Source organism: Passer domesticus, chromosome 1 (genome assembly GCF_036417665.1).
Source record: "Passer domesticus isolate bPasDom1 chromosome 1, bPasDom1.hap1, whole genome shotgun sequence".
Taxonomy (NCBI): domain Eukaryota; kingdom Metazoa; phylum Chordata; class Aves; order Passeriformes; family Passeridae; genus Passer; species Passer domesticus.
In genome coordinates, this window is record NC_087474.1 from 123,155,780 (window position 1) to 123,171,649 (window position 15,870).

Consider the following 15,870-nt stretch of genomic DNA (forward strand, 5'->3'; position numbering starts at 1 on the left):
TACTGCACTATATCTAGTATCTTCTTTCCTCATAGTTGCTGTTAATAGTATCTCTTTGCAATATTGTATAGATAAATGTAATAAGGAAGTGCTAATTCATTTTAAAAAATATGATATAGGAGAAATTTCTGACGTTTTTCACAAAGCTTCTCCACTTCATGAGCTTCTGATATTCTAATGCCTTTGATCAACAATAGCTACAAAAAAAGTTAGCTGGTGTTTTCTTGGCACAACAAATGGGGCTTCACTTTTTATTCAGTGCATTGTTGCATTGCAGAAAATGAAATAGGATTTTTAAAAAACCCAATAATTTTTGGTCTTTATTAGAGATTAACTCTTTCCTCTCCTTTTCACCCCTCCAAAGAACATGTACTGAATTATGCATTCATGCTTTTTGTATAGCACAACATTTTGTTGGTAAATCTTCTTGTATCAGAGAAAGGTTGCATCTAACATAAGTACTCACTAAACCAGCCATCAGAAAGTGCTGCTATGATTACACCAGATCTCAACAAGCCAACCAACATTAAATGCTGTCATATCAAGCTGAAGAGGGGAGTAGTGTATTTGAGGGTGAAGGACAGTAATTTCCAGGAATTTATAGCTTGACATTACTTTTGTAATTTAATTTCCAAATATTAACAACCTGTGATAATTAGGGTCAAAATTACCCAGCCTGAATTTTCTTCTGGACCCTCAGATGAACAAAGCAATGAAACAAATTGGACTTGGTAAGAAAAAAATGGCCAAAGCTTGCATGAAACAAGAAGACATAGTTCACCTTTCCCTAGCTTACCATTGCATTAGGAATTTTTGTCAACAGTGCTTTAAAAGAATAAAACTGGATTTCTAAAAACTTGTAGAAGGAAGGCAGGACTGATAATAGATTTGTTTTCTCTTCTTGCATCACTGTTTTAGAATGAGCAGTTCTCCAACAACCAGAGTCTGGATTGTATTTTGCTATATTCATTGGCAAATATTGTCCCTGGCCTGAAGAGTTTCAAGACCACAGCTTAAATATAGTGAATTAAAAAGAAATTGAGAAGAGGATGCCTGAATGTATTACAGCAATGTTATGGATTCCAATGCATCTTGAGAGCTCTGAATCATATGAAAATATGGTGTTCTATTACAAATAAACAGAATCTGTTACCCCCGCTGCTGTTAGCTTTAGCCTGCACTAAGTGGGCTTTACACCCTGTCATATCTTTCCAACTGCCATGATTTTATAATTCCCACTATCCCTTTCTCTGCTCTCCTATGAAGACACGCTGAGAAAGTTGAGGTTTTTTAGCCTGGAGAGGGGAAGGCTCTAGGAAAGGTCTTAGAACAGCCTTTCAGTAACTAAGTGGGGTCGGCAAGAGAGCTGGAGAGGGACTTTTCACAGGGGCATGTGTCCTTTTCATAGGATGAGATAAACTGACAAGACTGTAGATTTAGATTGGATATTAGGAAGAAATTCTTTACTTTGAGGCTGGTGAGGCATGGGAACAGGTTGCCCGGGGAAGCTGAGAATGTCCCATCCCTGGAAATTTTAAAGGTAAGTTTGAATGGGGCTTTGAGCCACCTGGTCTAGTGGAAGGTGTCCCTGCCCATGGTGTGGGGGTTGGAGTTAGATCATCTTTAGGATTCTTTCCAACCCAAACCATTCCATGACACTTTGTGTATAAGACAGGAAAATTTGGGTCTGACCCACTCCTCAGGATATTCTTTTCCAATTTTCCTTCCAGGGCTCCACAAACATAACAGCCCTCATTCTTTGCTTACTATTTCCCCCTTTATTCCACATTGTGGCTTTTCCTAAGTTTCATATAGATCTTCCAGCAAAAGAAGCCGCTTTTAATTCTCTTTTTTGGTCAAAAAGTCAGTTTCACAAAACAGAATTAGTTTGATGAGTTTTTTGTGTAAACTCAAGATATAGACAGCTAGAACTGCATACTTTTGAAACTTGCTGCATCCTCTATTCTCCAATTCAAAACTTTCACTGCACTTTTGTCTCCTTAATGGGCCCAAACTGACCAATATCCTATGATTTTCAGTGGATAAAATTTACTTTTTCTCACTCTAGTTTGAGTTTATGTGGGCTAAATTTGCTTGCCCTGTCAAATGTGGCTCAGTAGCCTCTCAGACCAGAAAAGGCAATGCTGTAACTCTTCCAATCCCTTTACTTAGAGTTTTGCATTCTTGACTCCTCTACAGCTTAGAAAATTACCCCTTCATGCATTCAACTTCATCCAAAAGCCAATGCATGAGCTTCCCTCCCCACTTGCTCAGTCTTTGTCTGAAGAAAAATTATGCAACACCCGTGTGACTAATCTGTTGTGAATAAAGCCCAGACTTATAATTCCTGCCTCTTCTCCAAAAGTGGACTTTTGAGGATACTCCTTGAATGCTTTATGCCAAACATGATATTTGGATATTCATGCAATTAAAACAGGGGCCTCCAGTGCTTTTGGCAGCTTTGTTTATAAGTCCAGCTGCATTTGGCTTGCTTGTAATGCTGCAACCTCATTTTGCCTCTGTCTTTTAAAACCAATAAAATGATTGACTGAAACAATTTAAGTGATCTGTGCATTTGTCAGTAATTATACCTATTTCTCCAATTAATTTGCTTGTAAATCTTATATTGATTACTGTCAATTTCATCACTGACCTTAAACTCTGATCTGTTTTTTCTCTGAAGGTCAACATGTTAAATTCACCACCACTGGTAAATAGTGAAAGGTAGCTGTGCTTGATGGTGTGAGATTATCATGTATTGACAATAGAAAGTGATTTTAAAACACTCTGGTGCATTGCAGCAATAAGTCAGTAAAACAAAGGGGAACAAAGAAGCTGCTGCTTCTGTGAGGGTTGTGAAGACCTCATATAAGGAATCTGACTTGTTTTAATGGGACTTTTTTGCTGAAAGATTTTTTTTTGTGCCTCTTGCATACTTTACATGCATTCTATTCCACGGCATTAACATCAACACGGTTAATTTATAATGTGTGTTTTCTGTAAGTCAGGTTTCACTGAATTACAGAACCCCAGGCATGCCTACCTCTGCCTTGGGAGAGCAACTGAGAATTGCCTTTGCACAGGTACTGCGGGGGTCTCATTTCCTGGGAATGTACAGCCCAGCTCTTCCACACGTGATGGTCAGTGATGGCCATCATATGGCCCAGACCCATGGCATGCTTGCAGGGAATCCGGACCTTCTGGGAATTGATGGACTTCCTAGGATTGTGCTGGAGGTTTGGTTATGGGTGGAGACCAGGTTTTGATGGCTGGTTTTAGTGGAAATTTATGAAAAGAAATCCTCATGGAATACAATGGTAGAAAGTGAGCAGGACATGGATCCATCCCAGAACAGTGCTGGCAGCCTTACAGTATTGGATTTGGCTGCCTGTTGCTCTAGGATAATCTCTTGGGGTCAGTTTCATATGGTTCTGCCCAAATTCTCAACCTAGATTAAAATTCCTGAACTAGGTTTCCTAGTTTTTTGATCCCTCTTCTTTTGAGTTGATTGCATATGGGGCATGCTTGGAGATCTGATTTACAGTGACATTCTGATTCTCAGCATGTTACTTACTGCTGTATTTCACCATGCACACCTTCAGAAAGCCATGGCATTCAGAGGGATACTCTGCTTTTCTCCCTCTCCACACTCCCATGAGACCTAGAGCAGGGACAGCAGTAAAATTTATACCTATTTACCACCAAACGTGATAAGTGGTAAGCAATAAGAGCTTTAAAATATTAGAAAGGATTGTCTTCCCCTCATCACCTTTCAGAAATATATTACAGATGCTTACTCTCAGGCCATTATAATTACATTAGTATTATGTGCCCCTAAAAATCCAAGAAGAACCTCAAGCACAGCTGTCTATATTGCTTCTCTGCTGAGACCTCTGCACAAGCTGCTGGATTCTCATATTCTTAGCCCAGCTCCATGTCCCTTAGTTACTCCTGCTCTCCCCCAATCATTTGGAAGTTTAAGAACAGCCTGAAAAAGAAAGGCATAATTATTTGTGGACTATTCCTCATTCTTTTGAATGTGTTCCTAACAGACTAATATGAAGATACAGATCTCTAAAACCACCTGCCTGGAAGTGAGGTGTCCTATTGCTGCTCTTTTGCTGTTTGTACACATTCAGGGGACTTTTAATCTTGCATGAAGGGCTCACTCTTAGTTTAGGTCTGTAAAATTTCATTACAGATGTGAAACGGTGCAGCCTGGTGAAAAGGAAGCAGGGCAAATAGTACAGATACCTGTATTTCTAACATTTCTGTTGATAACTTGGATAAAGTATCATTTCAGTTTTTTTGGTCTGGAAGAAACATGGAATAAGGCTTTTTCACAAATCACTGAGGTGAAAATTGTACATGAAATTTAGGATTATCCATCTTCTCTTAATAGACAAAAATTTCCACCCTCATCTCAGCCAGCAGGAGCAGCTAGGTAAGCAGTCATTTTCAGCTTCAGAGTGCAGTCAGATGTTTTCCATGAAGCCCTGTGTGCTCTTCCAAGAACCTCTTGCAGTCTTAAGCAAATCTGTTGATCAGTATTAGGAAGTTAGCTCATCTGGGTGAACTGAGGGAGCAGGAGCTGGCAGGGGGATGAGTGGGGATGGGGGAGGAGGGCATGGAAGACAGAGTCACAGACACTTCTGTAGCATTTGTCTAGGTACCTCTGCAAAACAATTATTGTACATAAAACACTTGCAAGAAATAACATAAAATCCACAAAAACAGAGGACATAAACCTCAAGTGATTTGCATTTGTAATGGTCTCCATTGTGATGGGTAATGTGAATTTTCTTTAACTGCAGAAAAGGATTCACATTTTAAAAGATATTTTTCTTTCATTTAAATATTTGTCCCCTATGCAATAAAACGTGCATGGAGACAATTTGTTAATCTCAGCTTCTGGATCTGCCTTTAACTAATTTGACAGTTGTTCATAACAATAATTTTGGGAGCCTGAGTATGTCTTATTTGGTTGCCATCACCAAGTCACAAAGTCATTGCAGAGGACCTGGTTCCAGTTACTTGTGTTGTCTTGCTGTCATTCTGTTGACATCAAAGAAATGATTCCCAGTTTATATCAACGTGAAACAAATTAGTCTCTGCTCAAAAGCTGTGAATTGTCACTGTGATCATAAAGTACATGACAAATTGACAGCTTGGGAAGTGAAGACTTGAGGTGTCCAATGAGAAAAAAAATATTTTTAAGCATTCTATAAAAATTATGGTTTTGAAATACCTAATATCATATGAAAAGTAAGAAATTCAGATAATATCACTAATTGGTCTACCTTGAATCTCCCAGCATGTCTGTACTTTGTTCACACGTCCCATTTTTCACCCAATGATGCCAATAAAAAGCTGGAAGTTGACAGCCTGGGTCAGATCATTCAGTTCTGCCTCTGGCAGTTGTCAAAACTGAATGTGTCACAAGGCCCCTCTCAAAACAAAGTATTTCTATCTGCCAAATCAGCAGCTGTGGGTGGGCCAAAAGAAGCCTTTCCACCCATTTGACTCCTGTGGCCTGGCATTTGCCAAGCATTCAGACACAATCCATGGCCTCTGCTTATGGCATCTGGGAAATCTCTGCCAAAAACTGCATCCAGAACTGTTCAGTTTTCAGATGAATTTTGTATGGAGTTAAACGAACATGTGGGCAATTCATTTGCTGTTAAAAATGAAGAAGGTTTAATATTTCTGACTCCTGTCAAGATGCGTCAATGCACTGAATAAAATGTGCTTTTCCAGTAAGTTTTGATGTGTTTTGCTAGGATTATGTGAATAATTTGTGTTCATGATGGAAAGATTATCTGGAGGATCATTTTTTGCTCTCTTCCCCTTCCTTCTCTGAATAAAATAGTGCCCAGTTTTCCTATCCATTATATATCGTTTCATATTTTAATTTTTAACCCTGGTTTCATTCCTGGAATGTACTCTTTATTAATTTTGGTGAAAATAGAACTAAGACAGCAATTTCTTGTGTTTTATTGTTGTTATATTACTTTTGTCATGTAGGAGGATTAGGAAAGTTTCCTACTTGTGACATGTGCCCCAAACTGGGAATATCTGTTGAAGGGAATTTAGGAATTCCATCACTATAAAAATCCATAGAGACGTAGTCTAAAATGGCTTTGGGATGATGCCCTGCCTATAGAACATTGGTAGTAAGAAATTATTTGAGACTATTTTTCTTTTATAAAATATTTGATACATCTATTTTTAATTTACTTATTTGAAACATTATTAAAATGTTTTTCATAGAAAAAAAATTATCATTATTTATTGATTTCTTGCTTAATTTTGTTTAAAATATAATTTTTTCCCCAAATCATATTTTCCAAATTATTTATTTTGACATACACTGAGCATAGATTGTCAGATGTTCACTGCCACTGACAATTTGACTACTTAGTATGATACATCAGCCCCCTATGTAAATGTCCTTTAGGAAGAACTTTCCTGAATTAAAAACTAATTACTTTATTTTGCCTAAAAATCTTGCTCAACTTCATTATATTTGTTTTTATATATTTTATATATATATATATAATATTTTTTTATTTTATTTTATGTTGCCTTCACAGGATGTGATTTCTTCATGCCTCTAAATTTGTCATTTCACAACCAAAAGATTGTTTTCATGGCTGTTTGACTTTCTGCTTGATACCCTTTCTTGTAAGTACCCACATTTGTTTTTGTTTCATCTGTGTTCAGGCACATCAAAGTTGTTTCCCTCTAATTGGCAGAGCTGCTATTTGAGTTTTGTGATCAGATCTTTGGATGCACTTAAGGATAAACAAAATAAATTGCTAGGGGGAAGCAACAGGGAAAACAAAAGCTATTGTGGAATAAAAACACAGGAAATGAGTGGCAGAAATGTCATGTAAGAGTACAAGGATGAATTGCTTGTACTCATGATTTAAAAGAATTCAAAGTGTATACCGTTACTAGAGTGGATTTTGAATGAAAATTTATGTGGCTTTACAGGCAATGTGTCTTTTAAAATGGAAATCACTAGAGCAGGAAATATGCTGCATATCTACTTCTATCCTTAAGTGTTTTGAACAAAACCCCAGCAAGCCTGATCATTAAAGATTACTGATACATAAGACAGCACTTATATCAAAAGCAAAAGCAAGTTGTTCAATGACAGGCAAGAAAATAAAATCAAGACCCAAAGTATAAAACCTATTTCCTTTCAAAGTAAATTTATACTTAAATTTGCAAACTTGGAACAACATGTTCTGCACTTTCCAAGAGAAGGAGCAAGGAATACAGCCTGTGGTTGATAAAGGCCAAGTTCACATCACATTTGTATGGAAAAAAATTATAAAATTGTGTATAGAGAAAAGAAATTCCTTAGGCAGTAATTCCAGTTCATGCTGTCTATTACAATAATTCCTCTCATTATTTTTAAGCCCACAGACCACAACAAAGGAAGACAGCAAACAACTTTAAACTTATTAGGTGACCTTCCATTTGATTGAACCAATGCTGTCCTCTGAACAAAGCACAAAGTTCCAGGGAATAAGGAGTTATATCGAAGCACAGAATCTGTACTGCCATGCAGAGTCAAGAATTGTCACTGTTTTGCTTGTGTCTAAAAGGAACAAAGTACTAACTTCAGGCTTTTGAGTCATTTTCAACTTCAAACAAAAGCAAACCATTGATAAGCAATGGGAATAACTAGGTCTAGAAAGTATGAAGAGTTGGAAACCAGAAAAAATCCCAAAAACCCCCTACAACAAAACACTGAAACTAGGAGAGGTGGGTTACTGAAGTCTGGCTCAACACTTCCCAGGAAGCAGAATAGACTTGAATCCAGCAAATTTTTTCCTAGCTGTGCTATGTCTCTCACAGTTTCCTTCTGAAGTAGATGAAGCATCAGGTCTCTAGGTGTCACAGTCTCCCCAGAGGTGACCCAAAACCTCTGTGAGAGTCAATACTGAGAAGGAGATGTGGGTCCTGTATCAATGGGAATTCCCATTAGTCACCAAGAAATATTTTCACTGTGAAGGTGGCCAAGCACTGAGTGTTGGTGAGATCTCCATCCTTGGAGAAGTTCAGGACTTGGTTGTACGTGGCCCTGGTCAACCAGCTATAACAGGTCCTGCTTTGAGCAGGAGGATGGAGAAAGTGCCCTCAGGGATATCTTCCAACCTACACACGTGGGGGAGTCTTCCTCTCTCTGTTTCTGAGCATGCACAAATGGCCACTACACTGTAACAAAAATACCAGCCCAGCTGCCATGATATTCCCCTTCCCCTTGCTGTGAAGTTGTGTTAATACTGTGAGTGTCCACAGCATTTTGGGAATACTGATAGTGCACAGGACACTACAGAATTACTCATGCCATCTGTTTTTCTATTGTTAAAGATTAAAAATAAAACTCTGAGCATTTATTATGTTGGCAGACTGAAAACCACAAAGTGGTATTTTGTATTCCCTCACTTAAGTAATTATCAAGTGTCCAAAAAATTCATTATCCAAAAAATAAGTGGGAAAAGAGAAAGGAGGAGAAAAAGCCTGTCTTACATCACACTAAATGATAATTTAAAAGCAATTTCCACAGAGCTTATCTTATTTCCAGTTATCCTAACCAAATCCTGCAGTTCTCAGCCCAACTTTGTCCCTTAAAAAACTAGGAATTGTTCTTCTCAGGATTCCCCTGGAAAGGTATGAGAAATAGTAATGATAACTAAAGAATACTGCGTTCCCCTATAGATGATGTCATTCAGAAGTGAGGAGCAGTTATGCCACTGCCATGCCAGCAAACTTCTCCACCCTTCAGAAGATCTTGTTCCCTGTGCAGCTGAAGGGAAGGAGCAGGAAGGACTGGAAGACCACCTGTGTGTCTCCAGTGCATATCCCACTCGTGCTAATGTAGCACATGGTGCAGGAGGGGCAGCATGGGCAGGGCCAGCAGTACTTTTGTTCCCACATGCCAAAGCCTTCAACTCTTCCCTGTTAGTACTCTGGGAAGTTTTGCCTGGCAAGTACAGGCAAAAAGGGAATTTGCTTTAATCCTGTATATTCTCAATAATATAGATGTCTTCCTAAGTTTCTGGCAGAGCTAGACAGGCTCAGGCCTTCAGTGTTCAGTGTTTCTAGATTGTCTACTCGATTTCTTTTTAGTTGTAAAAACAATATTTGGGTTAATAACCCACCTGTCTCTAGTTGAAAAATTATTTATTCAAAATGGACATTAGAAATCCTGCATTTATCTTTGCCATCCTATAAAGCAAAGATGTTGATTCACGGGAATGAGCTAAGAGCATGAAGATGTCCTGTGGTCAGGGAAGTTTGGACTTTGCTGTGAAAATTATTTGCAGTATTTCTTACTGGAATAATTCTCCTTGCCTCTTCCTGGCTTTGCGTGTTATGTTGTGATGTAAAATGGTCCAGTATGGGATCTCATTTTCTCTGATTTACGTTTGGTAATCAATTTCCTCGTGATAGATTTTCTCCATTCAGTCTGATATTAACAAGGCTGGCTTGGTATTAGTGAATATAATCTGGATTTTATAAAAATTTATTCTTTGCCTGTCTCCAAAGAGACACTTTTCAGTACAGTAGACAAGAAACCAAGTTTATGTAGACAAGCTGTTATACAAAAAGGATGGAATGACGGGAGAGAAATTGTCTTTGACAAATTAATTAATATGGACTAACTAATTGTTAATAAAATGTGTTTTAATGAGAGCTTAGACATTCTCTGTCTGGGAGTGTCACTTAAAGAAATGTAAATTCTAGTTAAATAAACCTTTTATGAACAATTAGCAATTACATTTTCTGTTTCCCTGAGCAGAATAATGTGTGCCTGCAATATTCATGTGATGGGTCCAAGCATGGGCCACGTTTGAGATACTCATATATCCATCTTAGAACTATCAATTAAGATCTGACTGAAGCCCTTAAGTATATTGGCACTTTGAATCTAAATGCTGGTATGACCATTATGCCTTTGAAAAGAGATGGGACTAATAAGAAAGTGCTGCAAATTAATTCAAAAACATGGTTAGGTAGTATACATGACTAAGAGCAATCAGAGTAACATTGCTGCTTGTCTTTTACCAAGATGAAGATTCCCTTGACCTTTCCAAAAAGAGTTTAAGTTAGAAAAAATTATCTTTAATCCTTCCCTTCTCTTTAAATTTCTTACATAATATGGTGTATACATTCCCATTAATAATTTGTGGTGCTTTTTTATCTTACCAAGAGCTTTGAGGTCATGATTTGAAATGTGGTTTAGTAGCATGCAGGTAAAAATCAACACTGGTTTCACTTATCTGCATCAAGAACAATATATTTAAGACTCACAAAGGAAACTTAAAATGCTGAAGTATGTTAATCTGATTTTTCTAAATAAACCTACCCCTTCAGTACCCTTTAAGAGTATCAGTTTAAATATGCTAAAAGGGTAAAAGGGCTTGGAATTTATTCAATTAATACACTTTTATGTATTTTTATTGTGATTATGGTCATTATTTCACAGAGTTTTGAAAAGAACTCATTCTTTGCCTGAAGTATATTTTTGACTAAACAATTCCATGCAGATTTGGATTAATAATTATCTAGGGAAATCCAGGGATGTGTACAGGAGTACTAGGAGGTATTCCTGCCAGCATGGCTGTACAAGGCCTTATTCTTTTTAAATAGAGTCAATGTGAAAGAAATAAAGACATAGGAGTTGTGATGGAGACAGAATCTTTGCAGAAAACCAGTGACCTCTGTCACTATGAACCAACTTGCATTTGCTATAAGAAAAGAAGTATTCCTACCTCTCAGAAATCACTTAAAGTGCTTGTTCTCCTAAGCTTAATATGGCTGGGGACTGCAGCTTTTATAGGCAGCAAGTCATCAAACTGTACAATATTGCTGAGAACTTCCAGCCTTGAAAAACAAATACTCTGGCAATAGAAAATTTACCACAACTTCCAACTAGCTCACTCCCATCAATCATTATTGTCTTTTCTCTTAAGGCGAAGTATATGAACCATCAGGTTTTATATGAAAACCAAGTTGAAGACATACTTGCCAACTGAAACAAAGACTTACACATTTCCCTAAAACATTCTTTTTCTATCCTTATTTGTTCCTGTATTCTTCCTCAGTGCTTTCCTACACTGTCAATGTATTTCTTGAGCTGGTGGTGTTTCAGTAGCAAGTTACCACAGTAATAATTACTGAAACTCCAATGATTTACTTCATTGTTTAAGCATTGGAAGACTGCATTAATTCTTTTTTTTTTTTAAGCCGAGTATCACTCATCATCTGTAGGCTCATTTCAGGACACATCTGCAGTTCTTGTTCTCTGCTGTGTAAGTGTGGTTATGTTATTTACTCTAGTCTTTATGCCTCCAACTTTGTTCTACTATCAAGCCATCATTTTGCACCTATTAAAAATCCTTACAAAGTGGTAGGCATATTCCATCAGTTTTATTTGTTTATACTGAACTTCTAAAACACCTATTTTCTGGATGTTTTTGTTATTTGTTCTACTCTTTCGGTTTCTTTATTATCAAACTAACATGCTCTTTCTGTGATTCAGATCAGTGTCAGATTGACAAGCCTGGAACAAACTGTTGTTCATTTTACTTGTTTTAAATTTCAAAACAAGATAATCTTACAAATTTCTAAAGAACATTTGAAGCAAACATAAATTGCTTAGATAGTTAAGCATTTTTAAAGCTCCTAAATGCAAATTCTTTACTATTTAAAATTGTCCAGTATTTTATCTTTCAGCTTATTATAATATTTGATTAGTATTATTATCATCAGAGGTGTGGAATTAATTGTATATATTGAATGAAATAACAACTAGAAATATTGAGCAAATACTTCTGCTCAATCTGGGTCACTATTAACAATTCTACCATACTCCTAATAACAGGATAAAAGCATATTAATAAACCTTCCTTCCATTGGTTCTTGTTCTATCAGATAACAGAAATCTCTATTATTAGGTTTCTCTTTAGAAGGCTTTTCTGTAATTAAGCCATTACTCAAGAGTTTCAAGGTAAATGAGGGAGGTCTTTAAAAGTTTGAGCACACAATCCCAGTGTAGCAGTCTCCTGCTCAGTTTCCTCTAAGTCTCTTCCTCCACATTAATCCTTGACAGACATTTCAGCTTGAGCAAGACAGCCCTGTTGAAAGCCTGGGCTGAAGGTCATACAGCTATAGAAAAGCATGTGGCAAAACAGAGGAATGAATGTGTACACAAGGTAAAATATTAATACCTCAGGGAGCAGCTGGAGGGAAGAGCCAGGCAAACTGGATGATTCCTCTTTGAGAAGGAGGCTGAAAGAAAAACCAGTGGACAGCATGTTTCTCTGAAGCAAGAGAAATAATAATGCAGAAAAATAATGCCAAAAGAAGTAACAGGTGAAGACAAAATGAAGAAAACTTAGTACTTCAAAAAACAAGTTCCAGCCTCTCCAGTTGTGCTGAAATAATTTAATATGAACATTAATTATTTTGAATTTCATATAAGGATGCTCAAGGAAACAGGACTTCAAGAGTAATCAATGTATATGTCCCAAGTGATACCACAGATCAATTGAAAGTACCAAAGAACATATGATTAAACTTGACTTTCTACTTCCTGGCTTCAAATTTCCCTTAAGTAGTGAAACTTTGAAGTCCAAAGTACAGAGTATGCCAGGCTTCTTGAATTTTTGATCTATGAAATGTTTCTTAAACAACAACAACAAACTTTAAAAAAAACCCCAAACAAACAAACAAAAAAACAAAAAAAACCCAAACAAACAAAACAAAAAAAAAGAAAAAAAAAGGAGAAAACCAACAAAAAAACCCTTTAGAAAAAGCTTTTCTTTATGAAGATTTTGGCAGAGTCTGCATTTCTATTGCATCTTAACTGTAAGTTACATTAACATCATTAGGATCAGCAGAGGTAATAGGTGAGCATCACTCAGCTACAGCTAAACTGCTTGGAGTAAGCTATTTTAATTAATGAAAATTGTCAAATTGAATACATGATAATCAATTGTCTTGAACACCTTAATTCCACAAGGGAATGTATAGAAATATGAAGGAGAAACGTAGCCCTGAAATTTTTATTGATGTGATTTAAACAGGTTTGTTTAAAACTTCTTTAGATACTTCTAAATCAGTTAGGCATCATGGAAGATGCCTCCATCCATGGAAGAGATGTGCTACAGGCAATCTTTTTACTTGGGTTGTGAAGTTAGATGACATCATCCCCCATCATGGATGGACATAATTTTGTCATTCTCTGAATGGAAATCTTGTGATTGCCCAAGATGGAAATCTTGTGTTTGACAATGAAATATAACCCAGCCCATGTGCCCGGGCTCTCTCATCACACCAATGTTCCTGCTTGTCTCCTCCTGCCTCCCAAGCTCTGCACAAGTAAGAAGCCCAGGTCTCTCAATTGCCATGCATTTTTAGGCCATAGAAATCAAACTCAAAAAAACTTATCTGTGATGGAGGTAGGAGTATTGCAAAGAGCTTGTTCTAGTGTAGTCTGATTTACATTCCAGGAATAGCATTCAGGAGCCTATGGAGAGGGAGTGATTGTGCCAGACTGGAGAGAAACCCATAGAGCACCTTGTAGTGTTGTCATTACCATAGTGCATGGCAATTTCATCTACAAAAACCTGCCCAAGTTACATTCCTCTTTGCCTGCAGGATCTGAGTGATATCCGACTTTTATGCATCTTTATTGGTACAGCTTTATCAGAAAGTCATTTTGCATGAAAAATATACAATTTTTGTCATTATTCAGTCTTCTTCTTGCATCAGGCTGAGGAAGAAATTAAATGTTCATGATTTATTCTATATAGCATAATCATGACTACAAGTTTATTAATCTCTATGCAATTGTAATAGGAAGTGATACAACTTCTGTAATCTTTCTGCACAGTCTTATAGCCCTAAAAATCCCTCATTACAAAAATGCAGAAAAGTTCCAAGATTTCCTGTATTGTTATACTTCTCTACTAATATTTCCTTATTCACAGACACAAAGAATCACAGAATCATAGAATGGTTTAGGTTGGAAAAGGATCTTTAAAATAATCTTTTTCTAACTCCCCTGACATGGAGAGAGGTACCTTCAACTAAATCAGGTTGCACAGAGCCCATCCAACCTGGCCTTTAACACCTCAGGGGATAGGGCATCCCAAGCTTCCCTGTTCAAACTGCTCCACTGCCTCACCACGCTCACAGGAACGATTTTTTTTTTCCTAATATCTAACTTAAAACTACTCTCTTTCAGTTTAAGCCCATTCCCCCTTGTCCCATCACTGCATATCCTTGTAAATAGTCTTGCCCTATCTTTCTTTTAAGGACCCTTCAGGTACTGGAATGATACAATTCCATCACTCCAATTCTCTTTTCCAGGCTGAAGAATCTCAATTCTCTCAGCCTTTCCTCATAGGAGAGAGATGCTTCATCCCTCTGTTCACCTCTGGGCTTGCTCCAGCAGGTCCATGTCCTTCCTGCACTGGGGACCCCAGGGCTGGATGCAGCACTGCAGGTGGGGTCTCACCAGGATGGAGTAGAGGGGCAGAACCCCCTCCCTGTCCCTGCTGGCCAGGCTGTTTGGATGCAGCCCAGGACACGTTTGGCTCTCTGGGCTGTGAGTGCCATTGCTGGGTCATGTCCAGCCTCTCACCCACCAATGCCCCCAAGTCCTTCTTGCAGAGTTGCTCTTGATCTGTTCATCCCCAGCCTGTGCTGGGACGGGGGGCTGCCCTGAGCCAGGTGCAGCTCCAGCACCTGGTCTTGTTAAACCCCATGAGATTCCCATGGCCCCACTTCTGGAGCTTGTCCAGGTCCCTCTGGATGGCATCCTGCCCTTCAGGTGTGTCAGCTGCACCACTCAGTTCGGTGTCATAAAGAAACTGTCAGAAGTGGGATTTGAACCCACGCCTCCAGGGGAGACTGCGACCTGAACGCAGCGCCTTAGACCGCTCGGCCATCCTGACCTGCCTGGATAAACACAAAATTCTGTTGGAAGCGTCTGTCATCATCTGTAACAACTTATGAAAACAAGTTTGGATTATGAGCCTCTGATATACCAAAAATATTTCTGCAAACAGTAAGAGGAGGCTGTAAATAGTGCGCTGGTTTTCTTTTTTATTTTTGTTTTCTTTTGTGTGTGTATTTTTCTTTTAAATAAAATTTTTGGCCCTAATATTATTTGAAATTCCTTATGAGAGCAGTTGAATCTCCTATTATTAAGATTAGACTTGTAGACATTTTAAATCAACATTTGTAAGAATGAACTAACATTAAAGAGTGGAAAAAAATATCTCCAGGAATGCATGCCAACATAGCAGCTTTTAAGATACTGGTATACATTTTTTTCTTTATAGTACTGCTTGCAAAGCCTATAAAAATACACCAAAATATTTTACCAGCTGGTTTGTTCTGATGACATGAGCAGATGAAAAGTTGAATAAAATGCTAAGCAGACATGATGTACTTTTTCTCCAGATTCTTCAGGTTAAATTCTTAATTAATTTGTGGTCTGGGTGAGATTCTTGCCATTAGCATGTAGAATAGTGAAAAATTTGCATTGGTGTGCACTCATACTAAGTCTGACCTTCAGTATTTGCTTTCAAATAAGTAACTGAAGTCAGCGGTCAGATTTATGAAGAACCACGCAGTTGTGTTTGCCCCCCTGCTGCTGATACAACTGTAGTTACTAACTTCAAACAATCTGACTGTGTGTTAAGAGAGTTGGACTGTCAGCTACTGTAAAAGTTGCAATTTTTATAATTTTCAACATCCCACTATACCATTCCTGGCACCACTTTATTCCAATGTTGACATAACTTCCTTGCTGAATTTAGCTTGTCCAACACAAAAGAA

The 15,870-nt window shown here is 37.8% G+C and overlaps 1 long non-coding RNA gene and 1 other non-coding gene across 2 annotated transcripts in view; both read right to left on the reverse strand.

Annotated features, from left to right (window-relative positions):
* LOC135289459 (uncharacterized) overlaps window positions 1–15,870 on the reverse strand; it is a 96,857-nt gene that overhangs the window by 56,752 nt on the left and 24,235 nt on the right. Inside the window, exon 2 of the long non-coding RNA XR_010352207.1 lies at window positions 12,249–12,309. This is a non-coding gene — a long non-coding RNA (uncharacterized LOC135289459). The remainder of the gene's footprint in view (window positions 1–12,248; window positions 12,310–15,870) is intronic.
* Window positions 14,899–14,981, reverse strand: TRNAL-CAG (transfer RNA leucine (anticodon CAG)). Its single transcript has one exon. It is a non-coding gene; the product is annotated as a tRNA-Leu (tRNA).